The sequence below is a fragment of the Carassius carassius genome, chromosome 17 (genome assembly GCF_963082965.1).
Source record: "Carassius carassius chromosome 17, fCarCar2.1, whole genome shotgun sequence".
Classification (NCBI taxonomy): domain Eukaryota; kingdom Metazoa; phylum Chordata; class Actinopteri; order Cypriniformes; family Cyprinidae; genus Carassius; species Carassius carassius.
The window spans coordinates 20,850,860-20,868,366 of NC_081771.1; the positions used below are offsets into that span (position 1 = coordinate 20,850,860).

At 39.7% G+C, this 17,507-nt stretch overlaps 1 pseudogene; it reads right to left on the reverse strand.

The window, feature by feature from the left end:
* Positions 1 to 2,630: 2,630 nt before the first annotated feature.
* The window catches only part of LOC132091052 (coiled-coil domain-containing protein 40-like), a 41,832-nt pseudogene continuing 26,955 nt past the window's right edge, over positions 2,631 to 17,507 (reverse strand).

The window sequence follows — 17,507 nt, forward strand, 5'->3', positions numbered from 1 at the left end:
TTGGGCAACCACCTGAAAGAAATAGACTATGTTTTGAGCCAATGATCCACCGCCAGAGCCAAGATCGCCCCGCACAAAGGACAGTGGTGCCGAACTAAAGTTAACCACGTTGGCCTGCTCATCGGATCCCAAGGCGTTGAACCACAGTCAAACCGTATTCATGCTATTCAAAACATCAAGCCTCCCACTATCGTCTCTGAGCTGCGGAGTTTTCTAGGGGTATGCAATTACTCTCGACAGTTCATCGAAAACTACTCAGACATTGCCAGACCTCTGACAGCTCTGCTAAAAAAAGACTGCCCTTTTGTCTGGTCGAAGGCTCAAGAACACACCATGAAAGAACTAAAAAGACATTTATGCACAGCTCCATGTCTTGCTTACCCCAATCCACAAAAGGAATTCTACCTGGAAGCTGGGTTTTCCGACCAATGTCTCAGTGCTGGCCTGTACCAACGGCATGACCAAGACAAGTAAGTAGTTGCCTATGCCAGCAAGACACTGCTTCCACCAGAGTGTAAGTTCTCAGACTGTGAAAAAGCTCTGCTCTGCACTGTATGGGCCATTAAGCAATTCTCCAATTACACTGGGACACAGAAAGTTATCATAGAGACTTAAAACCAGCCAGTAATGTTTCTCAACAGCCAACGAATGAGAGATGGCGTGGTCACCAATTCACGCTTAGCCACATGGTTTATGGCTCTCCAAGGACGCAATGTTGAGGCACGGTATGCACAGAATCACAAGTCTGCACTGTGCAATGGCCTGGCCACATGCCAAAACTGCTCTGATAACACACCTGTGGAAGCAATGGGTGTACAAGAACCCCAACAGCAACAACCGACCTGTCACAGGTACTTTGAAGAGAATGCGTGTCAAGGCATGCTCACAGGCTATGTTGATGGATGCTCCTACAACCACAATGGCATCCTTAAGGCAGGTGCAGGAGTGCTGTGGGTCAACGACCAGCCGTGCCCACCACAACACTTCAAATTAGGTCGCCAGTCATCACAATATGCAGATATAGCAGCCATTCTCATAATGCTGCAGATCGCATCAGCCCATGACATCAGAGAAATCCTCATCTGTACAGACTCTAACTATGCCAGACTCAGTTTCGTGTGCCATCTTCCGAGCTGGAAACAGAATGGTTTCAGAACTGCAAACAACAGGCCAGCCAAACACCAACACCTGTTCCAGGAATGTGATAACATCACAAAAACACACAATGTGACTATGTACTGGAAGAAGGTTAAAGGACACTCAAAGCTACCAGGTCTAGACAAGGACTTAAATGATCAAACTGACGCCCTCATCAAAACAGGCGCACTACATGGGGAGGTGTGGTCACCCAAAAAACCCAGCCCCAATGTTTCAGTGTTAACCCGCAGCAAACAACCTTCAGCTGTGGCAGTGCCCGCCTCACAGCCGCTATCGCTAACTCCAAAGATTTCCGACAACGACATTGCAGATATGCAAGCCTCTGACACTGCCATAAAGACAATTCTTAACCACCTCTCTGACCCCTCCAACCACCCTATCACTCAGGCTGAGCTCACTGATGACTCATGCCTCAGACACCTACATAACACCAGGCACATGCTGCTCTTGCAGGACAACATTCTGTGGTTTGCACCTGATGACAGCACAGCGTAAAGGCTCGTGGTGCCACGATGCCAAAGGGAGGTAACGCCCACGACACACCATGTTCTGGACACCATGGTACCAGAGCCACGTATGACACACTGAGACAGGTGGCATTTTGGCCCGGCATGCAGTAAGATGTGGCAGAGTACTTCAGAGAATGTCTTGTGTGCTGCCAGTTCACATCAGCAAACCCAAACCACAGAGCCCCACTGCAATGCAGAGGGATCACGTTCCCATGGTCAGACCTCCAAATGACTGGGTAGGACCCCTGCCCAGGTCAACAAGAGGAATCAAGTACTTTCTCATGGTGGTGTGCCAGTTTACCAAGTGGGTAGAGTGTCTGCCAGCACCCAATGACACTGCCCAAACCACGGCATACCTCCTGATGAACCATATCTTCTCCCGGTTCGGATTGCCACTGAGAGTCAATTCAGACAGAGGTACCCACTTCACTGCCAAGATCATGCAACAGATCTGGAAATGCCTAGGGGTAGGGGCTAAACTTAACATCAGACACCATCCAATCGCGTCCGGCCAGGTAGAGAGATCAAACCGATTGGTGGTCACCATGCTGAAAAAGTGTGTGTCTGCTAACCAGAAAGACTGGGATGTGAAACTCCCCCTTGTGCTGATGGCCATCAGAGCTACCCCGCAGGAATCAACATGGGTGTCCCCTTTTGAACTCATGACTGGGCGGCAGATGACCCTGCCACTACACTTGCTGTATCAACCAGGAGACTCCAACCTTGTCACCGCTTACACCACATTCTAGTACCACTGTCTTCCAGAATGGCCTGGTCACGGCGTTTAATGACTGACATGTTACGGGAAGTGAGTTCCTCCATCGACAGTCTAGCCATGGGAAGAATTCCACCATACCTGATACCCTTAAGCCTGGTGCAAAATGTGCTGGCTTCCGCCATCACCACACCCACTGATCTTATGCAAATACACCTTGCCTACTCTCTGGGTAGCGCTTTTCCCCTTTACATGGATCCCGAGCAGAAGGAGATGAGTTTCCTCCTGAACTTACCCATCATAGAGTCGAGCCAAATCTACAGATTCAAAGACATTGTTAATGTGGGGTTCTGGAAGGGTAATATGGAATACTCATATCAAGATTCAAATCCCTGAGGTGGTGGTGTACCATGACAGCAACACCCAGCTGTACTTAGCCCGGAACATGCACGTGTGCACCCTGACTAAAGACATCCACTACCTCTGCCCCAGCAAACTGTTTCTTCAAGACAATACTGATGGAATCTGCGGGTTGCAACCCATGATCAGTGACACGCGTTGCCCTGCCGATTCCCAGCCTCGCAGCCAAGTCACCGAGACACAAGCCAAGACTGTAGGTGACAGATGGCTCGTTAACACTCCAGTATGTACCGCTACACTGACCTACGACAAGCATGACACCCGTGGCAACCTGCTTGACCAGAGCATGTGGATTCAAGTCCCACGAGGGCCATCCTCCACCTTGACGATCTGGCCTTATACCATGTTCCGAGTGAAGAGTACCAATCAGAACTAGAAATCCCATCCTTCTTCAGGAACTACAACTTCACCCTAGGTCCAGAGTTAGAACTATGGATTGAAAAAGGGGGGCTCAGCTCATTGACATTGCTCCTGTCGACGCAGCCCTCCAAGCCTTGCCTCTATTTGCCCATCCTGAACACCTCACCTGTTGCCCAAGCCTGGACTGCAGCTGACATGGCACTGTGCATCTCCACGGTCATCAGCCACTTCCTGACCCTTGGCACCACTCACCTGCCATCCGACCATTGTGATGGGTGTTGTCCGATAATGACCACAGGGCATCATCCAACCACAAAGGGGGAGTTTAACACTAATGAGCGGATGGTATTTCAGCCATCTGTTCCATATTAATGAATCCTGACTCTCTAACACATTCTGCACTCAAAGACCAGAACTTGAGTAAACAAGGACCTTCGTTTTACAACATCTTCCAACATAACTCACCATTTGGGCGCTGCGATGTCGGCAACATCCCATGACGAGGTGACATTTATTACACCTTTTGAGAGAGTCCAGAGATACTCGCGTGAGCCTCAAAGGAAAAACAAAACACCCGCCTTTTCCCCCACGGCACGACGACACATTCCACAACACAGACACACAAACACCAACACACGAGCATTTCTGGCTCGCACATGAACTCTTTCTGTGCTTAGATGTCTTCACGTGGCATAGTTGAATAGCTGGAATAGTGGAATAATGTTTACTGTGTGTTTAATCAAACTTTATATGCATGTAGTTAGGAACAAACCTGCATCTCTTAATCCCTGACTCGCAAAATTATAGTTTATGGTGTCTTTATAATCGTAAACCTGACTGTGTTGAATCTCGATGGCAAATTACAAAAATATGCATTGTTTCAGAAGTACAATCTTTCGGAGGAAAAATTTTCAATTTTGTCATCGCCATAAATTAGACCAGTGGGCGGCAATCAGCAGACAAAGAAGATTTTTCCCGCCTCAGTTTCTCACACTTCATTGGTTCATACAGTGAGATTGCCTTGCCATGAAAACAAAGGAAAACCCTTGTTCTTGGCATTCCGCCAGAGAAAGAGGGGGTTCTCATCTTCATGACAGGACTTCCCAAGAAGTCTCTCCATTTGTTCTTCTTTTCTTTTCGTTTCATCTTAGTTTTTCTTTATTGTATTTTGATATTTGACTTTGTTCAATTGTCTTCACGAGCCGAATGAACTTAAGTCTAATCATCTTTTGGCAAAGTTTACATTGGTGTTTACCATTGAGCTCACGCATCATCTGCTCCTGAATGAACAATGCAGAAGCTGCACCAATGGGCAATTTGAACTCAGCTATAGAGAAGAGCCAGATCAAAGCAAGTACTTTCTTATATCGCAACTTAAAATTGTCACTCTGAGATCTGCCTTTACTCTTTCTCTCTCTCTCTCGCTCTTTCTCTCTCTCGATCTCATTACTATTCCTGTTCGTTTATCTTTTTTTTGATATATACTCATATTTACTCTGTGTGAATTGTAGTTATGTACTCTTTAGTCTGCTTTTTATTAAATACCATAACCTGTTTTATTGCTTATCAAAATCGAAGTCCCTGAATCGTGTGATCTAAGCTACAAAGCTTTGTTTCCTTGGAATTATTTTCAGTAATCTAAATCGTACAAACATAGGAAATATTGTTTTCCTGATCAGAAGATTAATGTTTCTTGGAGTTTGTAAGAAGGGTATTTTTATTGATATTTGATAAGGAAGTCTAGCATCCAGTTCACGGGACGAACAGATTGTCTAGATAACTTAATTTAATTCTAGTAAAGGTTACATTTAAATGATTGAATATAATGTGCTTATTGCTTACAAATATTAAATTACCCAAAGAGGGAATATTTATAGACTCATGAATATTCACTTCATTTGAGTTAATTATTCCCCAGAAAGTGATTCTTGCTACAGTGTTGTGGACTAAATGTAAACATATTTTATGTATGAGAGTATGATCTCTCTTATTTTGTTAAAATAATTCACATTTTCATAGATTCTGCAAGGGTTTCCCAAACTTTTGCATGCCACTGAAGCCACAAAGAAATTCAGCTGCCTTAAGGTCCTTTCACACTGGACGCGATTTTGACGCGCGAATAATTCGCGCGATGGTTTTATTTTTTGATCAGCTGTTTGTGTAATGATTGCTTTCACACCGAACGCGAATGTGCTGAGGTGAAAAAACGACTTTTATTTTTTTCGCTTCGCGAACTATTCGCACGCGAACTATTCGCTTTTTCGTTTCGCTTTTTCGTTACGCATCCGGAGTGAAAGGGCCTTTAGACACTGGTCAATTATATCACTGTGCAAAATATTTTGTAAGATTGTGATTGCCACCACTGGCCAATCACACTTAAGTATAACTTACCAGGAAAAATTCAGTTTCAGAAACTGTTAACATTAGTAATTCTACTAGAAAGTAAGTGCAGAAAAAGTAAACTGAAAGTAGAAAAAGTTAAGAGTAAATGTAATTATGTATAAAGTGGGAAGTAATAATAATAAAAAACAAGACTAATAAATAATTTATATATTCAAAATAGAAGAGAAACTAATTTAAAATGTCTATATTATTATAACCTTGATACACACACACACACCTTCTTTGGAGAATCTTTCGACGGAGGCTCTGGAGAGTGTTGTGGTAGTCGTTGTGTGTGGGCTGCTTTTGGTCAGATCGTACCTGAGCCTCACTTCGAACAGCTATTGTCTCAAGTCTGGCCACCACTGACTCCATGTCTCTCAACCAGGGCTCTGAACCGGTTCAAGGAACGAAAACGAAAACCGGAAACGAACGATATTTTGACAGGAACAGAAACAGAAACGAAATGATTTTTTTTTAGTTCTGAACAGAATCGAAAATTTGAAATGGGCATTAATCGGTTAATAACGTTATTTTATCGTTCCGTTTAATATTTGAAATTTGCTGTCAACCAATCAGAATTCCAGCAGTAGGCTACAGCATACGCAAATGTGACTCTGAAGCCAGCGAGTGAAATGTCCGCTCAGCTGTGAACTCAGTCAAGTCTCAAAGGCAATGAACCGCCTTCAAGGCCGGATTAAGACCAAAGTGGGCCTGATGACGCAGCGCAAAAAGGGCCTATTTTTTCTAGGCGTTGGTGCATGTGCATACTACACTCAAGTAGAGACCTGCATTCCCGCGGGAGTACCGCGGGACCCAGCGCAACCGAGTGCGTCGCGGGACAATATTTGATTGGTGAATGCAGACGCGGGCGGCAAGATATTATTGTGTGCGGGTTGCGGGAAAATAAAGTTATTTGCGGGACTGCCACAAAGTGGAAATATCTAGCAAAATAAAATTACTAAAAACAGATAAACCTTTATTTCTATTAGACTAAAATAAAATAAAATTGACTTTGCGGAATGGGAGGATGCTGATGAAACCATGGACATCGACGTGTAATTCCATTCCGAAATAGCGAGAGATCCAGTGGTGGAAAAGGCGATATCAAGAGTTTCCGAGATTAAGCAAAGTAACACGCCACGTAGGCTACTTTTCATTCCAGCTCCCAGCGCACCATTGGAGAGGGCTTTCAGTAATTGCGGTCGCAAGTGGGCAGAGACGGATTAATCTGAAGCCCTCATCGATGAAGGACATGCTATTCCTGCACGGACTACATTAGTAGTCGTAGTCTACAATTTTTAATTCCGTTTATTTGTAATTATTTATTTATTTTGCTAAATATTTCAAATTGGTCTATTTTGTTATTGAGGAAAAATGATTTTTTTTTGTTTGTTTAATGTTTGAGGAAAAGAAGCCATTCTTAAGCAGTATAGGCTAATTTTCCTTTGAACATGAAATAAATCCAGGTTTATTATTATTATTATAGAATTCATTAGGCTATACTATAGCCTAATAGGTATATTTTTTATTTAAATGTCTTACTTTTTTACTGTATTTCTATGTTCTATGTTCTAAGTTCCATGTTCATTCCTTTCATCCATTTAATTAAACGCAAATAAAACGAAACATTTCTTTCTCTTTTAAATTTATATTCAACAGGGGAGCAATTGAAAAGATAACAGAGTAGCAGGCAGAATATGCAATGCATTTAAAAAAAAAAAAAACTACAAAAAAAAACGTATACTTTACCCGCAGGATTTTGCTGGCGGTAGCGGGACGAAACTTGATCGTTCGAGCGCGGGAGCGGGAGAAAATAACATATTTTTGCGGGAGCGGGATAAAATCTTGCGGGAGCGGGACAGAAAAACGGTTTAAAAAGTCATTTATTTATTTTCAGTAAATTATCAAAATATTTAAAAAGGTTTCCTGCATGGTTAATATATATATATATATATATATATATATATATATATATATATATATATATAGCATAGAGAGGAGAGAGAGAGAACTATATAAGTTTTTTTTAGAGAAAAAATATTATTTCATTCAAAATTAGACAATTCAGACACAAAATGTTTACAAACATTAGGCTATTTTTTATAATCATTTGTTATTCAAATACATGGCGAATACGGAAACTTTGATTTTGTGTTGAATGAGAAACCCAACGTTGGTTTCAGTTTCGTTTTAGTCTAAATTAATTAGTTTTGGTTTGTCGTTAATATTGCTATAGCTTCTTATATTTGTAATTTTTGTTCTTTTCTAAATACTGTTAATTGAAATTATTTTGTTGTGGAGTGAGGGGAACTAAAATGGCCTAGCGGAGATTCACAAATTTCCCAGAAGCTGAACAGTTTTCATTTGCTATTAACCTCAAAATAATTATTGAATGAAATTTGGAGTCCGACTTTCGGACGCATATACAGCGTTACTTATTATACATTTACTATTATTCTATATTCTTTATATTAAATAACATTTTAGCATCCAGATACGTCGGGAACATGGAAACATTTGGATTCGTGCTGAATGAGAGTGGTAGGCGTCAGCTTCAGTTTCAGCTTACATTAATTTGTTTTTGGATTGAGGTTTTTATAGCCTAAACTTTAGAGGGTTTGATTTGAAGAGAAACTAATAACTGTTTTTATAATGTTTTTAAACATTTTGCTTTAGACTACAGGCATTTTAGCCTTCATTATTTCGGGAGGTAATGGCTAATAAAATGCAATGTGAGCTGTGACTTACGTTTTTTTTTACTCTCAAAACGAAATCTTATACAAGTGTTTTTTTAACAATGCAGCAAACATTTTTAAATATCTTAAAAATACTTTTAAAGTGTTGATAGTGTTTTTTTTTTTTTTTTTTTTTTTTTTTTTTTTTAAGTATAGGCCTAGCTTACATTTGGACAAAATCTGGTGCAAGCTGTAAACTGTAAGCGTTAGATCTGTATTTTTTCCTTTATTAGTATTATCTAATTATTATTATTAGGCAAATTATAGGCAAATAATATTGTTTTTAAAAAAATAACGTTATTAACCGGTATTTTTTCCTCCCGAACCGTTTAGGAATGGTAATAATATCAGAGGAACGCAGAACAGAACCGTTAAAATATCGATTCTGCTCGGAGTGAACCAATTGAATTTTTTTTTCGTTTTAAAGCCCTGCTCTCAACAACCTCTCCTGCTGCTTCATCAGTTGAGTATAAGGAACCTGGACACATACAATACATAACATTTCAGACTGGAACCACACTTAGAAGTTACTTTCACAAATACACTTACAGGTCCTTCTCAAAAAATTAGCATATTGTGATAGTTCATTATTTTCCATAATGTAATGATAAAAATTAAACTTTCATATATTTTAGATTCATTGCACACCAACTGAAATATTTCAGGTCTTTTATTGTTTTAATACTGATGATTTTGGCATACAGCTCATGAAAACCCAAAATTCCTATCTCAAAAAAAATTAGCATATCATGAAAAGGTTCTCTAAACGAGCTATTAACCTAATCTTCTGAATCAACTAATTAACTCTAAACACCTGCAAAAGATTCCTGAGGCTTTTAAAAACTCCCAGCCTGGTTCATTACTCAAAACTGCAATCATGGGTAAGACTGCCGACCTGACTGCTGTCCAGAAGGCCATCATTGACACCCTCAAGCGAGAGGGTTAGACACAGAAAGAAATTTCTGAACGAATAGGCTATTCCCAGAGTGCTGTATCAAGGCACCTCATTGGGAAGTCTGTGGGAAGGAAAAAGTGTGGCAAAAAACGCTGCACAACGAGAAGAGGTGACCGGACCCTGAGGAAGATTGTGGAGAAGGACCGATTCCAGACCTTGGGGGACCTGTGGAAGCAGTGGACTGAGTCTGGAGTAGAAACATCCAGGGCTGCGTTTCCCAAAAGCATCGTAAGCCTAAGTTGATCGTAAAAACGACCGTACGATTGATCTTAATATTACGGTCTGTTTCCCAAAAGCATCGTAGCTTAAGTAGCACTTGAAAATCTTCGTAGATCTACAAGTGCTCTGGAGTAATCGTACATCCCCAAGTGCATCGTAAGAAGACAGATTTATGAGGACACCTGCAGGACAACTGGCAGATTACACTTTTATCTAGATTTAACACACTGCAACGCGAGTAATATAATAATATTTTGATTGTAATTTATTGTACACTTTATTGTACTCGTTTTTTTGTTTACATGAATTTATAAATGAAATAAATAAAAAGGGGAAAACAAGATAAAAAAACGGATCTAAATTAAATTAATGAACAAAAAAAATCATAAAAGAAGTAATGTGGGAAATTTGATTCAAAGACTGGGTAAAATAGGAATGAATTCAAAAAAATCTGTCAATGACTTGCTGACGTGCATGAAAACCAGCCATGTATTGGGCATTTCTTGGTTGGTCATGTAGTCCCATGCCATCTTCGTCCTCCACATCCTCCTCCTCCACCTCTTCATCTTCCTCCCTGTTAAGTAAGGGCAATTCTCAACTGCACTGCAATGTTGTGCAGCATAGCTGTTACTATTATTACTGCACAGCACTTTTGTGGAGCAAACAAAAGACAACCGCTGGACTGGTGAATTGCCCGAAAGCGCATCTTCCACCTCCCTATTGTGCGTTCCATAATACTACGTGCAACACGGTGTGCCTCGTTGAAATTTGTCTCCCTGTTATTCATAGGATTAGCCACAGGCGTGAAGAGATATGACCTCAGTGGGTAACCACTGTCCCCAAGCAGCCTCCACTGTCCCTGTAAGTTTTGTGCCTCCTGACCAACAGATGAATTGGTGAACATGAAGGAGTCGTGTGTGCTTCCGGGCCACCTTGCCACAATGTCTGTAATCAAACCCTTATGGTCACAGATCACCTGGCAGTTGATAGCTGCATAGCCTTTGCAGCATATATATACATGGCATTCCACAGATGGTGTAAGGATCGGGTTCATGGTACCATCGATCACTCCAATGACCTGTGGGATGTGATAATGTGTTAAAAAATACTGTTGTATTTCTGTGATGTCCTGTCTTGATGCTGGAAATTGAATGCGTTCCACAGCAAGTGGAAGTAATGCATTGGTGACCCGCTTGAACAGCTCTTGAAACTGATGCCTTACTTAGTCCAAGCCCATCACCAAGTACCAGGAGAAAACTGCCTGTTGCATAAAATCTCAAGGCTGATAGGAGTTGGATTTCAGGGGACGAGGCAAAATTTCTCCTTGTGGCACGCATCAGCTGAGGTCCAATGCTATTTAGCAATTGGGCTATTTGTCCTCTTGGCAGACGGTATCGCCTTATTATAGCCATGTCATCAAGGATATCCAAGGGGTTTTGATGCTGTCTGAAGAAGGCATTTAAAGTCACCAGTCTACTTCGTGGTCGTCTCTGTCTTTGTCTTTCTCTGACCCTCAATTGAAGAACATGCTGTAGTGCAGCCATGATTTCCTCTGCAAGTCTAGTGAGGTGTAAACTCTATACTAATCCTAGCTTAATTGAAGAAACCATGTGAAGGTCATCAGGCTGTGATAATGTTCACATATCCCACTGCCTATCATAAATTTCAGTAATGACATTAGGCCCTACCTTGAAGAAAGTGAAGGTGTGGCATGCTTAGAAACTGTATAGATTACATAATATATTCCTTTAATCTATCCTCTGTTCATAATGATGAAAAGTTGTGCTTATTATAAAAATGTATACATAGAACATTACTGGTAAAAAATGTTGATTTTTTTGTCTATACCTGTAGAAATGTATTGGCTAGATGAAGTACTGTATATATATATATTTGTGTTATCTGTCACGCCAAACATATAGACTTTATATTAATAATATTGAAACTTAAATGCTTATGTCTGAAAATAATCATCAACCATTAGCCATTTACTTCAGAGACATTTGGAAGAACTCATAACAATTATTATATTATTTCATATGGTCTTAGGCCTCGTGTGCATGGTTCAACAAACACATGGACATCAAAAACACTGCATATAGCTGTATTAATAAAAAACATTGCATAGTTTTATTAATTTGGGTTATTCAGTTCCCCACAACCTGCAAAATACATTGTACAGTGAGATGAGTCATAACTACATATAGAAAACATTTCACATTGCACAAATTACTGAAACAATAAATCACATTACCTGTGTCTTCTGGCAAGATAATTGGCACAGAAATTGAGGGCCTTGCAAAACTCATCTCCTCTAGTGCAAGCCTCCTCTCTTCTAAGGCCAGTTTGGCCTTCTTGAGCTCAATGAGCTTCTGTTGGAAGTTGTTGTCTCTCTCATTGGCTTCTTGAAGGCATTGCCTAATGTCTTTCAAGACATCTAGTTTCTCTCTCTCCAGCTGCACTAGGTCCTGACTACAGCTACAGACATTCTCAAGCTGAGTTGTTGTGGCTGCAGTCTGGACCACTGAAGATGGAGGCTGTGGCCTGGGAGGGTTTTTTGGAGGACTAGGAGATGGTAGGTGCTCGGAGATGGCAGATGAAACTGATGGTTCCTCTGAGCATGAAGGACCTGACTCAGGTTCAGGCTCAGGCTCAGGTTGAGTTATCCCTACTCCTCCATGGATGTCAATACCACCACTAATTCCATCTGAAGCACTTGTGCCAAGTATTGACAATGCCTTTTCTTCCTCGGCTGTAAGAAGGGGGGACTCATTGGTCCCACCACCTGTTTTTTTAATTGCAGTCCTCTGCAGTGCCCTCTTCCTTTTTGCCAGGCTTGCAAAATCCTGCCACGTCTTTGTTTTTCTCTATCTCCTCTAAGAGGACATTAATTTCATCCTTTTGAAAGGTATCTTTTCTTGTTTTTTTTTTTGTTCAGCCATTTTGTCAGTGTCTCCGCCTGTATGTAGGTGCTTTATATAGACTTGATTGTCTTGATTGGTTATCCAAAACAGATGACAATTATTAGGTTAAACATTCAGAATACGATTCTTTATAAGGTTAAATTTCAGCACTTTGCGAATGGACAGCGACTCGTAAGTAGCACGTAGAGCGCGTTCTCGCATGTTAAGTGCATTTTTGGGAAACGCTCGTGGAATTCTAAGTTTACACGTAGAAAACGCTCTTAAGAGCTAAGATACATCGTTATCGGGAAACCCGGCCCAGAGCCACCGTGCACAGGCGTGTGCAGGAAATGGGCTACAGTTGCCGCATTCCCCAGGTCAAGCCACTTTGGGCTACAGAGAAGCAGCACTGGACTGTTGCTCAGTGGTCCAAAGTACTTTTTCGGATGAAAGCAAATTTTGCATGTCATTCGGAAATCAAGGTGCCAGAGTCTGGAGGAAGACTGGGGAGAAGGAAATGCCAAAATGTCTGAAGTCCAGTGTCAAGTACCCACAGTCAGTGATGGTTTGGGGTGCCATGTCAGCTGCTGGTGTTGGTCCACTGTGTTTTATCAAGGGCAGGGTCAATGCAGCTAGTTATCAGGAGATTTTGGAGCACTTCATGCTTCCATCTGCTGAAAAGCTTTATGGAGATGAACATTTTGTTTTTCAGCACGACCTGGCACCTGCTCACAGTGCCAAAACCACTGGTAAATGGTTTACTGACCATGGTATTACTGGGCTCAATTGGCCTGCCAACCCTCCTGACCTGAACCCCATAGAGAATCTGTGGGATATTGTGAAGAGAAAGTTGAGAGACGCAAGACCCAACACTCTGGATGAGCTTAAGGCCGCTATCGAAGCATCCTGGGCCTCCATAACACCTCAGCAGTGCCACAGGCTGATTGCCTCCATGCCACGCCGCACTGAAGCAGTCATTTCTGCAAAAGGATTCCCGACCAAGTATTGAGTGCATAACTGAACATAATTATTTGAAGGTTGACTTTTTTGTATTAAAAACACTTCTTTTATTGGTTGGATGAAATATGCAAATTTTTTGAGATAGGAATTTTGGGTTTTCATGAGCTGTATGCCAAAATCATCAGTATTAAAACAATAAAAGACCTGAAATATTTCAGTTGGTGTGCAATGAATCTAAAATATATGAAAGTTTAATTTTTATCAATACATTATGGAAAATAATGAACTTTATCACAATATGCAAATTTTTTGAGAAGGACCTGTATACCCTCACCTCCATACGGTAAATCTCTGCTCTCATGGTTCGTACGTCTCCCTGTCCAGTGTCTGAATCTATGGCAGAGCGAGTCTCTCGCATCAGCTGGGTTCTCTTCTCCCACAGCAAGATCTGATGCCTTTGCACACAAACACACACACAAAACAAAGAAATATAGTTTTTATTCTCTAGCCCTGGTATTATACTGATTCTATGCATTGTGGCAGTATGTATGGCTGTATCACTAATCTAATGACCTTTTGATTGTAACAGCATTTGGGTCAAAGGCATATGAGATATGAGCTTACTCATCACTGAAAATGCCAAAAAATGTTCTCTAGGTAGGCATTTAGTTAGAATTTAGGTAACACAAATGGGTGTGGATCCAGTTAAGTCATGTTACAATTGTAATTGTTTTAACATGATTTATAAGAGTGGCTAAATATAATTATGCTATTCAAACCAAGAATTTGCTGTATCCAATGGCATGACATTTGGGCAAACGCTGCAGAATGAATGGCAACAACAACCAGAAGAAAACTGCTGTGGCTAAAGAATGCAAAATCACTAAGCAGCAATAGAAAGGACATGGAAAATTACCAAAAACTTAATTTAAAAAAGCAAAAGAATGATTGATGTTGTCATTAAATGAAAACTTACTGTGATCCAACCATATTCCATAAAAAAATGTCACATACATTAGCTATTCTCCCATAGTAAAGAGTTACAGTGCAATGTCATTAAGTAGATGTTTTTTGAACCCACCGCTTCATGGAGTTGCATCTCCCTCTTATTTAACATAGTTTAATGCCCTTTGAATAGAACAAATACACTCCTTTCAAACTAGAATTATAATATCCTGTGAAGTCCACTTTGCAGGGAACTTACACTGGAATTTAACAAACATATGAAGTGATAAGAGATACATACAAAATGTGCAAAACGGGGTTGCAAGGACTAGAATTGAGAACCACTGCTCTTAATGGAATTATTTTTATTTGGAATTTTGGAGAAATGTTGTCAGTAGTTTATAGAATAAAACAAAAATGTTTATTTTACTAAAACACATACCGATAAATAGTAAAAACCAGAAAAACTGATCATTTTGAAGTGTTGTTTTTTTTTTTTTTTTTTAGACCTGTATTTTCATTGTTATTTCATGTGAACTAATTTAGTTAACTAATGTTAACAAATAGAACCTTGGAATAAAGTGATAAATCGGAGTCTGTGTCAGGCTGTGTATGTGTGAAGTGTGTTAGACTCACTCTGCCTCCACTAGGCTGTTTATAAATCTCTCTTTCTCTTCGTTTAACCTCTCCAGCTTCAGCAGAGTCTCAACCGAATCCCTCTCAGCCTCCTACACACAAAAGATTAATACAAATAAAGTGTTTAAAATGTCTTTTACACAACAAGTCATGTAACTGATATAACATGTCTATTTATCAGGGTTTCTCAACTTTTGAGTTTCACTGCCCAGCAAAATTTAGCTCCAACCCTATTCAAACTCTGCAGGACAAAGGATCACGAGGGCCACAGTATTCTACACTCAACATTACTCAACATTAGTTATTTCTTACTATACACTGTGAGCTCTGGAAACTAACACAGTACATTTGACAAAATGGAAAGAGTAAAAACAGAAGAATACTTAAAAATTAGATTTTTATATTAAACTACACAGTTCGTAGAGTTGTACCTTGAGTCTCTGTCTGAACTCTTGTTTCCATCAGACTGTTGCTCTGCTGCAGGGCTTTATTCAGATCACTGTTCTAAGTGAGCAGAGAGTTCAGTTTGACCATATCTGCAATGAGAGCTTTAAGCGGTTTTTCCAGATCTGCCTGCTTGCACTGATCTTGCTCCATCACACCTGACAGGCACAGAAATAAACAACACACATATATGCAGAGCACAATTTTAATTGTGTATTTATTTCTCAGACACATTTGATAACTTTGATTGTTTGTTTGTTCTCTTTGTACAAATGGCAATGACAAGGTTTTTACATTTAAGTTTTTCTCGATTGCTAAGACACAATTCATGAAACAATTAATCATTTTCTCACAACTATAAACACGGTCTCAAAAAACTAAACTCAGAGAACTCTAAGCGTTATTCAAAACATCCATGTTAAAACATGTACTGATTGCAAAGTGTGAGCTCTAACCCCTGTACTGGACACAATATCCCTGATCTTCTTGTTGAAGGTGCTGATCGTGGCCTGTTTTCGCTCAATATCTGTAACTTGTTTAGCAATCTCTGTCTCGTGAGAAGACAGGAGCAAGTAACGCTGGCTTATTTCTTGCTCAAGTTCAGCTTGAAATGCACCCAGATAATCCAGATGTGTCGCCACCTCTTGCCCCTCAAGCATTACTGCATTGATTTCATTCTCTAACTTAGTTAACTGAGCCTCCTGAGAAATCATATATATGGAATGATATTGCGGACTTTATTCAAAAGGAATTACAAATTGTATTTGCAATTGCGTTTTCAATTTGTGGACGCATAAAATGTGACATAATCCAAACGCAAATGCAAATCGCGCATTACCGTTTTCATTTTCGATTAAGTGAACGCACAGTGTCTGCCAAATTTAAAATGGAAATGCAAAGTCCGTTTGCAATTGTGTTTCCCATATCTTACGAGCTATGAGCCTGTCATATTTAAATAGCAATATTAATTACCACATTTGCCTTTTCACTCTCTCTGCACTGTGCATGTAAACTGCCAAAACTCAAATGGAATCGCAATACCTTTGAGGAGCGTCTCGCTGCAGCTTGCGGTGGACATCCAACCCCGCCCACATCCAAGTGTGACGTCAGACGCCACGCCTATGCCATACGTAAAAATACGTCATCGGGTGATGCCAGGTGAACACCCATGTGTTGTGCGCATGTGCAAAAATGGCGGAAGTATGTTTTTTTTTTTTTTTTTTTTTTTTTATTAACATTTTGTCAAAGTACAATTTTAAGACGTAAACAAAACTGAATCAATATGGCGGAAGTATATTGTTTCGGGGATCAAATTAAATAATGTTATCTTTCGTTTTACTAATACAGGTTAAATAACTTGCATTAAATAAATTTAAATAGTACAAATTAAACCTAGGCCACATCTCTAATTTATGGAAGTAAATTCATCCAAACAGCCAGTAAAACGCATGCATTGGTTGATTATACTTAGGTAAATTAATAAAATATTTATACCTTCCGCTGTTCGATTATGTAATGACAAATTCACTGTTTTATGATCGATTGTAACATACCTTAGACAATTTCAAAGTTAAGTAGACCATTTTGTTTAAGGCATTTTTATTTATCTAATTCTCTAAAATTATGTTTCATTTATAAAGGTAGGAATGTTTGTGATCATATCACTATTTTAAGGATAAATATGGGTGTTATGCAATAACTGGAATCCTCCCCTCTTTATTATTTTTAAATTGGGTTTATTTTTCATATTTCTTTCATTTTAAATAAAATTTATATACTTCATTTGGTTTTAAGTATTTGTATTTTCCTTTTAATTATATACAAGAACAATTATGATCTACACACTAATATTTTTTATATGTGCATGGAAAAAAAAAATTTATCACCTCGCAAAAAAGAGCAACTACATTTGCATGATAGGATTGATGGTTCTCTATATAGACTAAGCTACACATACATAGGCTTAAGTCATTGGTTGCTTTGATAGATTATGTAAGTAACATGGCATTGACTTTTGGGCCTTTTTCCATCAACACAAATATAAAAATGTGTCCAAGTCCTACGGATGCATAAAGATCAATAAAAAGACATCCCTTGTTTCACTGGGTATTGTTATATTTATTTCACAAAACAATAATATTCAACAATGTAGAGTAAATAAAT